Consider the following 19898-nt stretch of genomic DNA (forward strand, 5'->3'; position numbering starts at 1 on the left):
GGAAGGTTACCCAATTGCTTTTACACCTCTTTTCATAGTTTTCCCACTGTATTAAACCACATCAGGGGATGCTGGGCTTACTCCCTCCCAATCTTCACTCTGAGGAACTGCTTCCTCCTTTTCCTACTCCTTTGCTTCCTCTGAGCAGCACTACTTATGATTTTTCCTCATTACTCCCTTCTACCTGGTGCTACCAACAGTTCACCCAGCTCTTCCTAATCAGTTTTCCATCCTAAATTCAGTTTTGGCCCCTCCCTCTCCACATTGTAACTGAGTTTAGGGTTGACATAGCGCTTAGGGATATGGTGTAGCTGGGAACTGTCAGTGTTAGGTTAATGGTTGGACTAGATGATCTTCAAGGTCCTTTCCAACCTAGATGATTCTGTGATTCTGTGACTATTTTCATAACCAACCTCTACACCGGTAAAGCGGGGTTTTGGATGAAACTCCTGTCTCACTGTATTTGCCTTCCAAGTTTTTTCAAAGCTGTTTCTAAGTCATCAAAAAGGATGCATAATATATATGAAGACCTATTTCATTCCTTTTCTACAGAATAACTGTAGGATGAAGCTTTAAAAAAATCAGTAGACAATGGTATTCTAAAAACCCTGCGTATGGAAAGTGGAAAATTTGGTTAGTTATTCTTCTATTGTTTTAGGCATAATCCTGAATGCTGTGGTTATTTTTTTTTTCTTTTTAATTTTGTACTGTTGTATCTGCCTTGCCAAGGTGTCCAGACTGTTATTATTACTGTAATCTGAAACGCAGCCAGGTTACAGTGGTACTTTTTCCTTCAAACAATGCATTCTGACACAGTACACTCTGCCCACTGTGCTGCTGCTGTTTGATAATCTGAAAATGGTCTTTCTGGAATTACGATGAATGAATGTGAGAAATGGTGGGAGGACTATAGCTTCAATCTCAAGGGAATTAACTTGCTTTTAGGAAAGATGAGTGTACCACCTAACAGTATGTCATCTTTAGGAACCACACAATTGAAAAAAATTCCTTCTTACTTCTGAACACCCAAGACTCAACTTTTAAAAAAGTGTTTTCCTCCACAAAACCTTTGTTTCTCCCTAAATTCCTAATTCAGTGAAATGGATGAGATACCCAAATATGTGCAACGGGTGTCATTACTAATACTTAGGAAAAATTAATTGAAGCATAAAAGCTAAATTCTTATCCTCCTTGCATTGATGTAAATTGAGAATAGCCCTATTGATTCAAACAAAGTTGTTCTGTATTGTGTTGGAATAAATGAGTTGTATTTGAATCCTTATTTGCTAAAGAGAAGAGGGAGATACCCAGGACTTCCAGTTGTTCAATTGGTTTTGGTTTTGTTTTTAATAGGAGTTTTCATCTCTCCATAGCCCATTTTTACAGTTGCTCTTTCAGTGTAGTCTTAATGATGAGTTTGTAACATTTATGTTCATTTGCATGACAGGGAGCTGAACTGCCACAAGAAAGCATTATATTTTTGGAGGAGGATTAACAGGAGAAGAAGCTGGGTCGTAGGAAAGGAAATCACTTGTTCAAATTGTCTCAGATATCAGAAAATGAGATTAAAAAAATTGTGGTGAACACATTATTCTTTGTACAAATGTTCTCTTCCCACACCTCAGGTTTTTTTTCTGCTGTCAGTCTCTCTTTTATTTCAGAATAATGCAATGAAGTCTTTGCAGATTTATATACTGACTTAACCCTTCAGAAGTGAATTGCCAACACACAAGTAGAACTTGATTGTAAAGAATAAAGCCTATTTAAGTCCTGATTTAGCAATGAATTTAAATATGGGCCTATTAGATTGTCTGAGACCTTAAAAAAACAGATTGCTGACAGAAAAAATACAGTTTTTGTGAGGCTAAGTTATATTTCCAAGCCCATTTTCACCCATTTCATGATGACTGAGTAAAAAATGTAAGTATAGGTCTAATTTTAAATGTATGTTTTCAGTCAGTTAAACTAATCATGATGTTAATAACCTGGATGAATTAAGGATAAATACAGAACTCCTGTTTTCCTGAAAAATCATTTTTTTGACTTCTAAGACAAATGGAGAACTTTTCACCAGTGTCAGCTTTGCAGGCAGGTGCCCATTTTCATGTTTATTATCTAACTTCTTTTGAATCAACTGCTTTGTCTGTATTCAGCCTCTTGAACATTGTTTTTGTTTGTAAGGGGAAGGGAAAGTCAGGTGATTTCTTGATATAACCATAATTTACAAAACCCTGATCATCCTAATCAGTAGAGCTGTGTAACAGAATAGTTTTCTTGCTTAATAATACAAGTCCTCCTTTTTCTTTTTGTATCTTCTACTTCTTCTCTCTCTCTGTGTGTCTCTTCTGCAGCCTGCTTTCTGTTAAAAAATCCTTTAATTTTGTTTCTGGATGCCACAAATGCATCTCTGCTTTCTGCTTCTACTTCTCAGACCTTCTGCTTCTCTCTGTGTTTATGCATCTGGCATTTTAGGCTTTGGTTTTGTAATGACAGCTTCCATAAAGAGCAATCAGATTTCTGAATTTGCAGTATGTCCACAGTGAATATGCCTGTTTCTTCTTCCATGTAGCTCAGTTTCTGACTAGTGTTATATGTAGCTGGCTTTATGGGCAGTAGCAACCACTGCTTTAACTCTGAGAGAATATTTATTTGCCTCTCACGTTTCTCCCAAATAACTAATCCTTCCAAGAATAGGGGTATATGATCCATCCCTAGGTGTAACAATTACATATCTTCAATGTGTCTGTTACATTACAAATGGGAAAGCTTTGTACCCAAACTGTAAAATGATATAATCATGATAAATATTGCTAGAAGGGTCCTTGAGAGGTCCTATGGTCCATCCTTCTATTGAGACAGATTCAGTTATACCAAGAGCCTTTCTCATAGATGTTTGCATACTCTGTTCTTAAAAGCATCCCAGTCAAGTGGGTCAATCACCTTCCTAAGTGCTTCTCTGTTCTATTGCCTAATTATCCTTCTAATTATAGAGATTTTTTTCCCTCCTCATGTTTACCTTACATCTTCTTTCCTTAATTTAAACTCATTTCTTATTTTCCTTTCACCAGTGAACACAAAGAACATTTATCTTTTAAACATCTGAAAATTGTTACAATGTCTTTTTTAATCCTTGATTTAGTAAACTGGATGTCAGTTTTTCCAATTTTTCTTTGGGTTTTCTACACTTTTGATTTTTACTTTTTTGTTTGTTTTGTGTTTTTTTTTTTGTTTGTTTTGTTTTGTTGTTCTCTTTGGACCCTTTCTGGTTAGTTTCTTTCCTGAGGTTTAGTAGCCAAAAAGACACAATTATGTATCGGCTGAGCTGTAGCCTTTCTGAGGCTTGCATGAAAGAAGCTCCTTTTTACAAATAAGTGATCTGACAGGGTAGTGAAATGAAAATGTTGAGTCTGGGCAGTTCCTGAACCTTTTAATTCTGTGGGCCCTTTTTGACAGTGTTTCTATTTAGATGGCAATTCTTCATTTCATAATTATGCACCTCATTGTTCCTGTGTTAGACTAATGGTTTGCACTACTCTTTATTGAAATGCATGTTTTATTTTATATGTTTTTACGCCAATGACTTTTAATGACTTAACATTTGAAAGTATTTACAGTTCCCCACTCCTCCATTATTTTTCTACCCATGTATGTGAACTCAAAAGCACAGGATGAACTGAACAAGAGGCTTGAAAGATTCTGAATTTTATGAGAGATGAGTCTATTAAATTACCAATGTAGAATCATAATTTCCTGATACTTGTTATTGGAAAAAAGTTTGGCTTGGGCAAGCATTAAACTAGATGCAGACCAAAATCTTATTCAGCACACTAAGGCACCTGGCCATTACATCATTCATGCAATGAATCATGATTTATTGAACGAGTTGAGTTTCTTAATCTCACAGAAAGTCATCTTTCAGGTCTGTCCCTTGCCTAAATTAATCAGTCTTCAACTCTAAGGAAGCAGAGTTCCCTGTCTGTGTTCCTGGTTTCTTTTCTTCTTAAATGGCAGTGAAGTTACATCTTCTAGCAAGATGGAGCTGTAAGTACAAATTTCCTTGTACGTGGTTCACATGGTACCTTGGGTGTTGGCCATTTTGACACAAACCACTCTTCACTACCTAGCAGATGTTATTGTGCTCTTCAAAAACCTGCTAGTGTGCCTGCCAGTGTCACCTGCCCGGGATCAGAATCTGGCCTTTCATCTCTGTTTACTGGAAAGCTGCAGTGTCGTTTTGTTTTCTAGGACCAGTTTGTATCAGTTCTTTATTCAGTCCTACTGTTTTGAAGTGGAAAATTCCATCCTGGTATAGAAAAATTAATAAAAGGCTTAGTTTCCATGTGATCAGTGGGAAAGTATTTTATATTTTGGCTATGGATTTTACGTGTGGCTAGAAAACAGCTTTTATCCCATTTCCTTTGTACTGGAGGATTTTCCATGTGTATTTCAACTCCTCTTCTGGACACAAAGCTTCTAGTAATTCCTGTAAGGGTACCTACAATTTTTGGAGATAATTTTCAGTGATGACAGGTATATTTAAACATCTGTGGAGTCTTGGAATCTCAGCTGCTGTGTATTTTGCTTCCACAGTTTGGGTTTTTTATTAACAAAACCGACAGACCTGTCAGATATCAAAGTTCTCTAGACTATTTACTGAAATATGTTTAGAAACAAATGTAGTAAATCTTGAATTTTCTGGTTTGCTATGTAAGTTGATCATGTGTTTCAGCATAAAAATTGTCTTTGTTCTTGAATGTTGAAGGAACTGGTTATAAAACAAAACCCAAAAGAGCTTACTGTAACAACAAAAAAGCTTACTGTAACAACAAAAGAGCTTAGTGTAACAACATAACACAACCCAAAACAGGAAAACCTTGCTCAGGGGTTCAATGTAGATGCTGTCACCTCAGTTGCCAAACAGGGGTCATAATGAATTGAACTTATCTATTGCAAATCAGATACTGCTGATCAGATTCTCTTTTCAATGACTACACAGCACTACTCTGTATGTGTATCATGAATGTGTAATTTATATCTTAGAATAGTACCTGTCTGACAGACATTACTTTGTGTATTTATACTACACTATATTTTAAGATCAACAATGCCAGAGTGGAAGATGTTTCCCCTGGAGTAGCATCACTACCTCCACTACGCAGAACAAGTAACATCAAGCACCTGGAGACAACTTTACATCTCCTTTAATAAATAAAAAGTTTGAATCTGAAGTTGGGTAACATTTTGCCTTGAAGACTTTTCATAGATGGATTTTTCTCCCTGCCTAAAAGACAAGTCAGTAAAGATTTATTATAACTTCTCTCAAGAGATCTCCCACTTCTGTAACTCACTTCCTTAAAGAGATAGGCACAGGAATAATAGCTATATTCTGCACAGGAGGTTTGGAAAATGATTGCCAATTTCTGAATTATTATCATGCATTGGATTTGAATGTATCTTTAGATACTAACCCCTTTACTGCCACATTACTTTTTATGCCAGAGGTCACCTCTAACTCTTTCAGTAAGATAATGATTTTTGTCTTAAGTAAGATCTTTGTGGGGTTTTATAGTCACTTTCTAAATTCAATTGCTCATAGCAGTGCATTTATGTAAAGCAGAGCTTTAGTAGGAGGTGATACAATGCATACAAGAAGGCTATGGGATTGAATGGGGACTTTCTGGGGTGAACAGAACCACATTCCTGGTACATGCGGTCCAGGATGCCCTGTCAGGCAGAGCCTGGTAAAAAAGGCAGAAAGAACAGGCAGGTCCCTGCTGTGGGGCAGTAAGCAAATGTTATTTCATTCAATCTCTTTATATGAACAAGATGCTTGAATACTACTGACAGGTTTAATCTTTTCCTTCCTTAGTTTTCTGCAAGGAACACACAAGTGTTTACCTACAAGGAGAAGAGCTGCATCCCCATTCTCTGTGCTATAGAAAGATCATGAAAACATTCCTCATGTATTGCATGAAGGCTTGCACTCCATTCATATATCTTGGGACCACTGACTTTTTTTCAGCATGGTTTACATTATGTAAGAATTTCTACAACACAGTCTCAGTGCAGGGGACAGTGCACTTCTGGGTAAAAGTCCAAGTGAAAGAAATCATCCTATGTTCCTCCTCCTCTTTGGGCACCTTCTGCATTCAAACCTATTTGTCATAGTTACTTCATCTTGGATCTTTGTTGTTCTTACTTCACCCTATGTCCTTCTAGTCTTTACTGGCCTCTATCTGCATGACTGCATCTTTAGACTGAAAAATTCAGTCTTACTTTTTTTTGCAGGTGGGGACAACAGTGGTTTTATTGTCGTGAATTACAATGACATAACTGAACAGTGACTCGTTGGTGCACCAGAAACCTGCTTTCAATTTAATTAATATTCTCCTCCTTCCTGTTTTCTGTTGCTTGGTCTTTATTCTTACACTTCTGGCTTCATCCCAGAATTATTCATGCTCCTTTCTTGTGAGTACTCCTCTCTTGCCCCTCGCCATACCCAAGGTTCACATGAAACCTCTGAGGAGCTGAAGGCCATCCATAGGGACTCTAACTGGGATCTTCACAGAGGAAAGGCTGCTAGTGGTTTGCTTTTCCTTCTGTCTGTTCCCCAGCTTAGTATGTGCAGGTAAATGTCATGCTCTGCTGACTGGCTGACAGTCGGGTGCAGGAGCTGGTGAGGCACTGTGAGGGACATGGAGCTGGGCTGGCAGAAGTCTCAGCATTTTATTTTAAAAGGGCATTCAACAGGGAGTTGTGTCAGGATGGCTAGGGCACCAGTATCTCCCTTGTAAACCAGGAAATGGGAAGGGCTAGTGTTCATAATAATCAAGATGACAGAGTTGGAGCTTAAGATGGTTGCCAGATTTTCTTAGCTATTAATGAAACGGATTAAGATGCTGTTGCTTAAATGATAGTTCTTGTTTCTATAAATGATTTTTGTCCTAAAGGTTGTTAGCTCTCGTGTTCTCTTTCTTTCTTTCTGTAGTATGTCTGTGTGTGTAATATGTATTTACAGACTGTGTTTATATTTAACAGACTTTTCTAGAGGAAATAAGCATGACATATTCACAAGAAATTGCAAAGTATTCACAGCCAACACTAAATGTGAGAAACACTGGCTCTGGTGAATAATTACGGTCAACTTCAAACCTGTTGCTTGAAAGATATAAAGTGAGGAAAGAGCATCTTGAGCAAACCATATACTGTGTCATGGCAACATGACTCAGAGCTGAGATGGTGAGCAAGATGGCGAGGGGAAAAGGTTTTCTTAAGCAGAAGTTGTGTTGCAGCCTTATGATTATTCACTTATGTCTCCTTCTGACTTACCTCCTACTCACCCTGTGCTGCCAGCCATGAAGTTTGGCTTGCAGGCAACGTTGGCAGCATCTCTTGCCTGGAGATTGTACTTGTCTGAACAGACTGACTCTGACTAAGATACATGCCCCATAGAGAGGGGGAACAAGCGGTCTGTCTTGCTCCAAATTGCTTCTAAAGAGTGTGTAAGGCTCCCTAAGGGGGAGGACACTGGTCAGCATACAGATTGCAAAGAAAAGGACCTCATCCGAACTGAGAGCTGTCCTCTAGACAGACACCTATGAAAGATATCTCTGTGTGTTCTGCTTCCTAATATCTAAGTGAAGGCATTATTTTTACTGTCTTTATCCTTCTGAAAGCCTTTTGGTTTACTAAGTGTCTTGCATTCCCCAAGGGATGGAGAACTAGCATCCCCACAGTAGGGCTATTGAGCTTGAACGCGACTTTTAATGCTGTCCTCTGTGTGGGTGGCTCTTTCTAACAGTGCCAGTAAATGTTCCCAGTGGTCATGACTCTGCAAAGCTTCCTAGCATGGATGTCCACAACATCCTGAGTCCTTTGAACTGAAAGCGTTTAAATTAATATTGATGTGCGCTGTCCATTTTTGCATTTTCCAAACAAGTTCCTGGTAACTGGTGTGATTACTGTTTTGTGCTGTCTTTCCTGTACTGGTCTGCAGTTGTCCCACCTGCCACCAGTGCAGTGGAAAAGAATAGCCTTCAAGACCTTTTGCTACATTTATCTATTAACTTAGTTAAAATAAAACTTTTACTATTGTAGCTGTTGATGTTTGACTGTAGCACACCCAGCATTGGCAGAAAGGCTCTCCAGTTGAATAAATTGTGTTTTATCCTTTACAGTTGACTGGAGTTTCCAAGACTTTGTGTCTCATGCAAAAATTGTTTTCTAGTCAGCTGTGCTTGAGATTTGCTTCTGACATTTCTTAAACAAGTAGGAATGAAATGGGCTAGCAGTAGTAACTTTTATATGCCCAGCAATGGGTAAGCTTACAATGTGAATAATGAAATATTACTAGGAGGTAAGGATATTGTTCATCAGGAAAGTTCACTGAGAAATATGTTGAGTGATGGGCTGAGTGCTGAATGTGTTGGACTTATTGTATGTGGGCAAATGTTATGACAGTAGCTTAAATCAGGGAAAATATGGTATGGTGCAGCATAACCTAAATCTTGGAATCCAGCATTATGGATTGGCTCCAAAAAAGCTGACTCATTCTTTGTGCCTCTGGCAGATTCATGCTGCTTGACTGTGTGTACCTATTGCTCATGAGGCAGGATTTGGTCTGTGGGCTGGTGAGTAAAATTTACAACATTTCCAGAAACCTGAAAGTGAGGAATGAATCTTTAAACAAGCATATGTTGCACGTTGTACCAACAGCAACCATTTGTTAAGGCTACAAAACCAGTGCATTGCAGATGTTTCTCAGTCTCACCTGAAACCTGGCAAACTGCAGAAATATTTGTGCCTGTGTACCAAAAGAACAAATAGAGTGGGTCTTGCAAGCTTATAGGTTATTCTGGAGTGTAAAACAAAGTTGGATCACTGCACAGTAATATCACTTCAATTACAAAAGTTGTGTTACTTTAGAGTCTATAAGATCATTGCTACATTTTATAATCTCTACTTTCACCTAACCCCAGGCAGTTGAAATTAAGTGAGGGTTACAATAAAGGTTAAGGCTACTGGATTTCCCTCATCACTTTAACTTTAAAACAACACTCAGCTAAATTGGTATAGTATTCTCCCGGGACCTAAATAACGTAGTATTCAACTGCTAGCAAGATAGCTTATTAAAAAAACCCCCAATCATTGAAGGGTTCATTCTTAGATCAGCAGAGGCATGCAGAAAACCTATTTGAGCTAATAGATTTGCAGGCACAAGCCTGATTCCTTACACTGAATTGTGTGTAAGCATGATCAGATTTCTTCATACTGAATATCCGCAACTTTTCTGAAAGTCAGTAGAAGATGTAGTTTACATGCATGGTGCACATTACAGATATACATCCATACACTCAGGAAGAATCACACCCCATGTGCCCCTCCTGGAGGTGCTGAATATGCATACCCTTTGTCTGCAATGGAAATGGAGGGTGCTTGGTTTTTAGCTAAATGGAGTTAATAAGCAATGAAAGGAGATATTTTTAGCTCCATGAGCTTTGCTCATTAAATGCAGAGATGGGTACCATGAATTGAGGTATAAAATGTTAACCTTGCAGAAAGTGAATTGCCTTGGACTTTACACACAGAATTTAATACAAGATATTTTAAAGAGAGAATATGTATATATCTGTCTCTATATACATATATAGAAATAGAGAAAAATTATATCCCTCTATGTAAAATGAGAAATAATTCTCACTGAAATTGTTTTGTTTCATGAGCAACTTATATAGCTATCATTTTTTTTTCCTTTTTATTGCTTATTATTTGGACTGTAGACTCCATTAATAGGTAGCTTTCTTGCACTGGTAGGTCCTCAGATGTATATTAAGAGACCATTTATGTCTTCCAGAAGGTTATTGTGTGTGCATCCTGCTGAATTCTCCAGGATTTACTGTAGGGAGGTGAGTTGTGTTTGTTTTTAGAGAAACTAGTTCGATAAAAATGAAAGCCTCTGTTGAGGCAGCAACTGTTTTATGATATAATCAAGCACCAAATTCAGAGCAACAGAAACTAGTGCCTTCTTGTAACACTTGTTAATTTTGTGCTGAATAATTATGATTCAAATCCTTTTTTCTTGTCAAAAGTAACCCAAATTTACTGGACTGAAGTATAGAATACGTGCTAGGTGAGCAAGTTGTCATTATATGGACTGGAATATGTAGCATTATCTTCCTGGCCTGCAACCTATGATGCATATAAGTAAATTTACATTCCTGAGTAGCTCTATTAACTTTAGACATGAATGTATATTTTCAGCAAATTCTCTGGTATACTCTTGCATATAGAATTATTCATATATACAAATTTCTGAAAGGCTCCTAATGTTTGTAGCACCAGGATATGGATCACAGCCCTTCTAAACAGTAAGCGTGTCAATTTTTAGAAGAATTTTTAGGTCACATCTAGTTTAAATAATAAATAATTATTAATTTCATCTTTTGCTGACTCGTATTTAGACCTATAAACAAGTTGCTACATGGAATGTAGGACTTTTTCATTTTTCAGGGGAAGGAAATTGATTTTAGGGCTAAAAGGACCTAAAATAAATGAACAGAGCTTAAAAAAGCAGTAGTCAAATATGTTATATAGGCCAACAAAAATTTAATTGGCACAGAACACCGATCGGAACTGTTTTTCCAGTCCATCACATATGATGTAAATTGAGTATCAACAGATTCAAAAAAGAATTTGGGAAGCAATTTTTAAAGCTGAGAAAAATAAAAGTACAAAATATCCCACCAGGCACTAGAATCAAGCCAAAAACTTTGGTATCGTCTGGTATGGGAAAAAGCAGCACTAAAAGAATGAGTCTCAGTAGATTGTGGACACCTTGTGTATTGCCTTGAAATAGTCCATTTTGCATACATTGTAATATATGTCAGGTTATGATGATTTCTTTAAGCAATTATATTTTAGATGCAAGACATAGTGATTTTTTTTCTTTTCAGAGGACAAATATCAAGGTTCGTAATAGTCCAGTCCCTATAAAAATGTCAATTTTCACAAGCATTTAAAACATCATCCAAAACCAGAGTCTGAACATAAACTATAAAGCGTCTAATATGGGATCACTAAGCACATGTTTTTATGAGCCATTAAGTATTAGCTTGGGATGAAAAGTTTTCTGAAAACACTTTCATTTCCTCAAAGCAGGAAGAGTCGAGGCAATTATCTTGTCTCAACTTTAGAAAACAGCTTCTTCAAAGTGTGCTATTTCTCCACAGCTCCTGCAACTGAAACTTTTGCAATTGCTTTAATTTGTCCTATATGTGTGACTGTCTGAGACAAACGCACGAATGATGAGCATCTTAACAAGTAAGAGACCCTTTCAATTTAAGATCTAAGCAGGCCCTTTAGATGGGGTGGACTCTAAGACAGTACTATCAGAAGCTTTTAGTATACAGGGATTTCTTCATTGAAGAGTGACTTGGGGTCAGTGGTGAGAATGGCTCTAAATCCATCCTGCTCTTGGAAGGACCCTGAACACAGGTGATTTGAGTGTTTGGTGGGAAGAGCTTTAGCCCACGTGCAGGCACACTTAATCAAAAAGGGTTTCTCTACCGGTGTGGGTTCTGCGCTCTGGCTTTTTGCACCTTTCCACTTTTCCTACTTACTAGCTTTCCCTGTGTCTAGATATAGTAGGTGAGAGGTAGCCAGTCAGAAGAAGCTTGGAAACTGCCTAATAGGAAAACTATGTACATTTTACTAAAGATGATTTCCCAATTATTTATTATTCTTGATGCCTGGTATAATAACATTAAGCCAGTACTCAGGCATTTCTGAATGTGGGCCATTTGAATCTGGATCTGGAAAGCAGACATCATTTCATCACAGGACCATTTCCGAGGAACTGCATTATCAGAAATGTTTTTTCTTGGGATCATACATAATTTGTGAGTTACTCAGCTAATCAGAAGAGTTTTTCTAAGACAGTAACTATTTGCATCCCACAATGGTAATTTGTTCTTCCCCAGTTGATTTGGTCTGTAGTCTTACAGTGCTTGTGCTCACTCTCATTCATTCATCCTGCATTATAGGCCCGTTTCTGAAGGACGCTGAGTACCTGTGGTTTGATTGAAAGTTATTGCATCTCTCAAGAGTAAATTTAATTTGAGTGATACCCCCTGTAATCCAGTGTGATATGATGCATTAGAAAATAAAGCAATAACAGAGTATCTACAAGCCATTTTTTCAAACTTATTTGAGGAAAAGAAATCTTAGCAGAGAAAGCCATTGAAATAAACTGCTTTTTATTCTTTAACTAATAGAGAAGTTCCCTGAATCTTGGAAAAAAAGAAGAACAAATGAGGCATTGATCATAAACAGCCTTCTGTCAGCTTTTAACAACTGGGATTGGCGGTTTGGTACCAACATTATTTCAGGTAAATGAGAAGGCAGAATTGTAAACAAAGGAAAATGTTCAATCCCCCAAGTGAAACGTGGGCTGATGCATAGTATTTATTGTTTAGTACATTCTCATTAATCCATTCTGTTAATTTTTTTTAACACTAAGAAAGAATATTAATGCAACATTTCTCTGCTTTTTCTAAGTATTCTGTTATATTTGAGACTTTACTCACTAACATATATTTTTCTTTCCAAAGAGCTCATGTAGTTTATACTTGGACCATGCCATGGAAAAGAATCAATGCATTTCTTAAACTATTAACAAATCCTTTAAATGATGAAAACCTACTGAACTCAGCAGGAAACATAATCCAGCACTTACACAGCAGCAGCAACCTGGATTTTTTCTGTTTTGGATTCAGTGGAAGAGTGGTGGTTATTGTAATTATGTCTTTGAAGAAATACTTAATGATGTTTACCTGCTTCTGACATACCTGAAGACTTCACAGAGTTAATCACCTGATCCTAAAAACCCCCTGTGTACTCCAATCAGATTTATCAAAACATTTTTTATTATGTACTGGTGTTGTTTTGGCCAGTAGAGTTTGTAGAAAAAAGTCATATTAGTTATGAAAGGAGCACTATTTAGAGCTTAGTGTAAAGATTCAGTAGAAAGGCTTACAATGGTGTCCATAATTTTGGAGATTTATGACTCAACTCAGTCAAGTTGAAGCACTGACAGAACTTCCTTTGTTCTCAACATGATCCAGCCCATGTGTCTCTTTTCAGTTTACACCTGGACTGGTAGAAAATTATCATTATGAAATCTTTATTGTAAAGATGTTGTATACATGATGTTTACTGAAAAATCTGAGTCTCATAAGACAATGTGTTTCACAAAGTTCAAAGCTAGGTTTTCAACTGTTATTGCAGGGTCACGTTTTCAAAAGGGTTCAAAAGTCACCACTGCAGAATTAGTGTGGAAATAAGTCCTTAGTGTGGCACACTAAGGTTTTTGGTATCCTGGTCTAACTGGACTGAGGACCAACAGTAATAAGATCTGTTAAGTGGGTTGTATCACTAGTAAAGATGTATTCTGACACCTGTTGAAAGAGCTGAGTTTAATACTTCATTTACAGTTAGCATGTATGTAATGACAGTGTAAAATAATGTAATGACAGTGCAAAATTTTGTATGAGATGTAGCTGAAAATTACTTTTATTTTGTGGCCGTTTCTGTTTTGAGAATTTATGAACTAGTTTGACCACCTAACTAAACTAATACATATGGGCACTTGAACTTGCTTAGAGCTCTTTGTTCAGGTGATCTTGGCATTGACCCATGTTTGGTTCAATGCTATAACAGCTGCATTCCAGCAGCTTCAAGTTTTTACTCCCTTCTCAGAGCCCTGTTCCATCATAAGACTGCATTTACTCTGACTGTTCTCCTTTACTGGCCATCATCACGCCCTGGGGGATTCACACGGCTGCTGAAGGTAGCTGACAGACAGGCATCAGTCAGAGGGTGGATCTGTTTGCAGGGTGGACATATCCAGCACTACAGTTGTTCACCAGCATATGTTTAATGTTGAACTGACCCTTAACAAAACACTGAAGAAAGCTGTTTTTTTTTTCATTTCAGTGTGTGAGGTTTTCTTAACATTTTTGGAAACAGGGACACCTTTAACAAATGTCTTTAGATGAAAACTTAATTTTCATTTGAAATATAGTTTTGCTGGAAAACTTTCATCTACCCTTAGTAGAGACCTCAGTGGAAACTTCTGGAATACTGTTGGCTGTGCCTGCAGAGTAAGATAAACTCCCTTGAATAAACAAACCCAAAACTTCAAGATGTCTTATGTCCCTAGAGAAACCTCGGACTTCCTTACGTGTTCTGCAAATACCGTAAGTCCACACCAATAAAACTCATATTCTGTAAGACTATTTTTAACCTTTTTTCCTAAGACACAATATTTTACTATGATATCTATGTTTCTTCTATTCTTTGAAGACCATCAGGAAGACTTGTCAGTGATTCACTTCATAAGTAGAGAATAGTTAAAGCAGGAATTTTGCCTGATACTTAGAGGTTAATGCCTCCTGATCTAGGAGATAGAGATGCAAATCTGCAATTATCAGGACCATGCCATGTTGCATCTAGAGGTGCATTACTTAAAAGCATGACATCATGTAATTGCCAATACTTAGTAAAAGGAGTTATCTTCTGCCTCACATTATTATTATTATTGTTATTATTATTATTGTTGTTATTATTATTATTATTACTACTACTACTACTAATTTTGGGAAGGTTGATCCAGTAACTGAAAAAGAACAGCCCTTCCAAAGCTTAAAATGTTTAGAAGATTGATTTTGTCCTGTGGCATGGCTATGTCAGAAACACATGATAAAGTACAGGAGTATGAAAGATAACCTTTGTTTTGGATTTCTCAGTCAGAATGCAGTTAGATAGCTGTAACTGTTAATGTAAGTTTGTTACACCTTTTCTTTTTTTTTTTTTTATAATTGGTAACAACCAGTAAAGGTTGAAATGACTGTGGAAAGCACTTTCTAATCTGAATTCACTTATATTAGCCTGCAAAAACCTCATATTTCTGTTAGCTATACAAAGAAAATAAAGGAGGCCTGAAGCCTAATCCAGATAGACAAAGGTGAGAAGGCCAAAGCTGACTTCAGGGAAAGGTCTGCTTCTTCTCTTCCCCAGTTCAGGAGCTGGTCTGGAGTAATAGCTAAAATAAAATTGTGTGGCAATACCTATTACTTCTGCATCTGGTGAGGAGTTTTACTGATCTCTTTAGGTTCAGGGGGCCCATCTGTATATTACACTGGAATACTGAAAATATTTCCCCTTAGGTTAGGACACATAAGTGTTGAAGGCAAGGATGCTAAAATTCTGGATGGAGTTCTTGCAGATCAACAGAGGAGCAAAGCCTTTCTAAAACATAGTCTGCTATTTTCTTAGTAAATATTCATGGTCTATCTTTTTTCATTGCTCATAATCCACGTTTTGAGTAGGGTCTCAATGTCATACAAGGTGTGTGCTGCTCACAAGTGAGGAAATGCAAACAGAAAGCTGGGAAGAGTTCCTGAGGATGTGAACATGACCCAAGGAGTTGGCACAGAGGTCAGTTTTTGCCTGCCTACACAAAACTTTGCTGGTATGTTGATTGCTGGAGAGTTAATTGAGTTATTTAAAATGACTGGTAACAAAAATCTAGAAAAATGTCTCTCAGTTGTGTCTGTAAGTCATAAACTGTAATGCCACTCATTAGCTGCCTTCTGTGATGATGAAGGGACTTGAATAAAAGTACTGAGAAGCAGTAGAACAAAGAGCGATTGCATAGAAATGCTCAGCATGATCAGTTTATCTGTTCCATCAGGAAAACTTAAAAGTTTAAAGACCTTTAAAAATATATATGTTTAAAAAAGATAATTTGGAAGATCAGTGAGAGAGAAAAACAGCAAACATTAAAAACCCATGCTTTCTGCATAAATTGCATTTTTGGTGTCACCTGGGTTATTGCTACCAGGCATGGCAAAATTTTGAATGAAGATTTTTTTCTCTTGGAAACTTTAGGGTCTTCAGGTTCTGCCTGAATTCCTCTTGAGATTATTGGATGAGTTAGAGAGAATCTCAGAGACCAAATACACGGAAATGTGGCTTTAAGGAGAGGAAAAACTAAAGAAGGTGGAAAGTCATTAGAATTTATGCCAAGAAATTTATCATTAAATTCTTTGCTTTTTTCCTTTTTTTCTACATTTTCCCTATTTTGGTAAGCAACCTTAGTTAGTGGGCTGTTTCACAGTTCATATTTAATGTGATATTTGCTTTTGCTTTTGCTTTGGATACAGATGTCCCTGAAGTTCATGCTCTGATTGTCTATTTAACTGCATATGGCCTTTTAATATGGAGGTTCTGATCACAGCTCTGAGAGTGAAATTTGTTTCTGGATCTTCCTTTAACAGTATCTTTCAAGTGTATCATTGTTTGAGTTAAATATTCATTAACAGGATTTATTTGTCTATATTCTATTTTTCATGTTTGTGAAAGCTTTGTTTCTCTGTAATAGTTCCAAAACTTTTATTTCCCCTACACTTGCAGTCACGCTGTCTTTCACATGCTCAAGATGTTATATGTAATTGATAGCAGACAGCCTGAGTAAAATATGAAACAGTGACCAGCCTGAAATGTTTCTGTTGGAGCAGACAGAGCAATCACCCTGTCACTGCGTTTGATGAGTTTTGTGCTGTGAACGAGAAGGGCTCCAGGGTGGGTAGCAGAGCCGACACTACACTGAAGGGACCCCCAGTGGAGGCAAAGGGCTGGGGCACCCCCTGTGCAATTGGCACTGCTCTCTCAGTTAATTCAGCCCCAACTGCCCAGCTCTTTTTGCTGGGGTTCTGGCTCAGGCTGGCCCATCCCCTTTTAATAGCTAAGACTTTAATGACAGAAGCAGCACAAGCCCCCAGCCAGAATTACCTACTGGAACTGCTGGTGCTCTGCTGTTCTGCAAGTGCCCCCTTGAGCACATGGCAGGCTATTGGGACTTAGCAAGGGACAGGCAGCTCAGGTTTTCAGTACTTTCCTTTTTCCAAGGCCTTATGCTCCTTCCAAGTGGGAGGGTCAGTATGTGAGGAGGTATGGAGGTGTGTGTGGCTGGCAGATTTCACAGGGACACTGTGATGACTGTGCTATGAGCAAAACAGGAGTCTGTATTTCAGCGCTGACTGAGGCACAATACATGGAGGGTGGTGGTGGTGGGGAACAGGGCTATGAGAGTTTCAGGTAATTAGGAGATGCTCAGTGTGCCGGAAAAGGAGGGAGGATCGAAGAAGAGAGGGGTGATAAGACTGGAGATGTCAAACCATGAAGTCTTGTAAGGCAGAAAATTGTTGCCACAGTTGAGACATTATATTTTTGTCAGTGTAAGATGAGAAGCACTTTTTGAAATGGAAAAAAACAGAAGTTAGTTACATTATGCAGAACACTATGGTATTGACACATAGTTGGGAGCTAGAGAGAGACACATTCAAACATTGTTAGAGGTGAAGACCTAGCAGGGTACCTGGATAGAAAGCAGTCTTGAGGTGTGAGCTTTTATGACAGGCAGGATGCATTATACTCTAATATAGGGATATATATATCTAATAGTAGGGATAGCTTTGGGAAAGATTATTTTGTCCATATCAGGCTTGGGTTATGCTGCTAATTTAGACTGAATGTCTGTGTTCAGTTCAAATGGTCTAAAGCTGAGCACCGTTATTGCTAATTTCCCCCAGAACCTACACTTTCCTGCCAAAACAAAAATGCAGATGTGCTGACACAGCAAGTTTCAATGCTTTGGGCTGGAGCCACCCGATATGATACATTTGGTGCCCGCAAGGAGAGCCAATTTGTTACTGGCAGGTAACAGTTTTCAAATTTCCACAGGGTTTCACAGAAGATGATCTAGCAGGGGCAGCTTGGAAATGGCTATGACTCTGTCTCGCTTTCACTTGCTCCAGGCTTTTGCGCACCAGCCTGACACCCCCATGAAGGAAATGGATTGAAGGTAGCTTGTTCCAGCAGACTTTCTATTGCTGCAGCTAATTATCTGGCTTGAGCCAAGGGTGACTCTGTCACATACCAGAGACTAGCTTTGAGGGCAGAGCACTCTGTATCACCAGGAGATTTCACATATTGAATTTTGCACAGGCTCAAACTGCCCGCTGGGGAGAAATTGTGTGATTTTTCCTGTTGCCCTTTGGTGGTCTGCTGTGTTGTGTGCCATGCTGGCTCATTTTCCTGCCTGCTGAGCAATGGGGTGAGGTGGAAAACTGAGTGATGGACTGTGGGCAGTAACGCAGGAGGTAGATCTGGCTGGCTCAGGAAGTACCACAAGCTCTGTCAGGCACCTCAAAAATATATTACAAACAGAGTTATACTGGAGCCACATAATTGGTTTCCAGATTTCAAAGTACATTGGTCCTTCTGCCTACCCAAGGCAAGGGCACATATAAGCCACTGGGAGGGAAGGCTAGCCATCGTAGTGGCTGCTGTGCTTTTGGCAGGGTCGCGATCTGTTTTTTTGCAGCATGGTGCCATTTGGCGCAAAATGTAGTGGCAGCCTGATAGTGGTTATTTAGAAAGGGAAAGCCACTCAGAGCTGTGGTGGAGTCTGTCTCTGCCAGAATTGCTCCTAAGCTCCATGAGGGTTAGGATGAAGCTTGAACTGCATGAAATGTTGATTCAGGAGGGCAGGACATCACGTGCCTGCCAGTAACCCTGCCTGAGGGTAACATGGGCAGCTGGAGAGAGCTGCTGAGGGACATGTTTCAGAGAGTCAAACTGCCTTTCTCACCCTCAACTGTTTCCCCTCAAACTCTTGCTTTGAACGGCTTTTTAGCCTGGCAGGTGCTGCCATCACTGACAAGCCTGTGCCCCCCCCACCTCGATGGAGAAATGCATGGAGGCTGGCAGTCACCAAAATGAGTAAATACTTGCTTCTGTGGAGCCGCTGAAAGGGGCTCCTAGTAGCAGCAGGGCAGAACAGGACACAGGGGACCCTGGGTGCTAATAATATGCACTTCATAATGTGCTGCATGGAAAATAAAAACAAGCCAGCAGCGACAACAAAGCCGTCCAACAACTCTCTTTTGCAGTGAACTGCTTCTCTCTTGGCTTCTGAAGATTATTTAATCTTTGTTGAGTTAGGAACTGAGAGCCTCTGACAACTGTATGAAAGAAGAGAACAATCAGTTTTGGGACATAAGAAGCATAAAAGACAATCTTGCACCAAGTTTTTCTTTCTTTCACTTCTCCTGTTTCATTTGCCGTGAATATGAAACAACAGTGTTTTAAGTATCTCTTTATGCAAAGAACTAGGACTGACTGTTTCTATTGTCCATGCTGCTTACATGTCATGACCCACAGTCATCTGCTGCTCTTTTGAGAAGAACTGCCTTGCCTGATAAGATAATTCTGGATGTTAGATTGTGATGACAAATAGGAGCTGGTGGAGCACAATGGGGCTCCAACACCTCTCAGCATGGTCAGTAATTCTGTACTTTAGCACCTTTAGCACAGCACTGCCTTACAGCACCAGTCCAGCATCAGTTCTCAGGGGTTACTTAAGACGCTCCACATACAATGGTTAAAAGGGGGACACAGGAGAATGCTTGTAGGCATTATCTGCTCAATAGCTGCAGTGTGCTACATCCCCCTGACATTGGTGGCATACCTGTTAACGGCTTCTGTAGAGGAATGACTGGGATATATGTGGTTGTCCTGTTCACTGTCAGCTGAGGACTAAATTCAGTAATTTGAAGGCGATAGCTCCATCAGGTCCACTGCAGCCCTGGCACAGCTCTGGCTGCTCAGCCCCCTGGCACTCCCAAAGATCCAGAGTTGAATTCTGAGCTGGTTGTAGTTTAAAAGTGCTGTGGTGCCAGGCACTTGGCTTTTATCCTCATATCTCTCACTAGTTTACTCTTCCCTTGCCTCTGGTGCTTGAATCTCACCCTGTCTTTCATTTAACTAAAAAATAA

At 38.8% G+C, this 19898-nt stretch overlaps 1 long non-coding RNA gene across 1 annotated transcript; it reads left to right on the forward strand.

Annotated features, from left to right (window-relative positions):
- The first annotated feature begins 9890 nt into the window (after window positions 1-9890).
- Window positions 9891-12317, forward strand: LOC141941941 (uncharacterized). The gene is made up of 3 exons (XR_012628478.1): window positions 9891-9905; window positions 11229-11319; window positions 12273-12317. It is a non-coding gene; the product is annotated as an uncharacterized LOC141941941 (long non-coding RNA).
- Window positions 12318-19898: the final 7581 nt, after the last annotated feature.

Source organism: Strix uralensis, chromosome 3, assembly GCF_047716275.1.
Source record: "Strix uralensis isolate ZFMK-TIS-50842 chromosome 3, bStrUra1, whole genome shotgun sequence".
Taxonomy (NCBI): Eukaryota; Metazoa; Chordata; class Aves; order Strigiformes; family Strigidae; genus Strix; species Strix uralensis.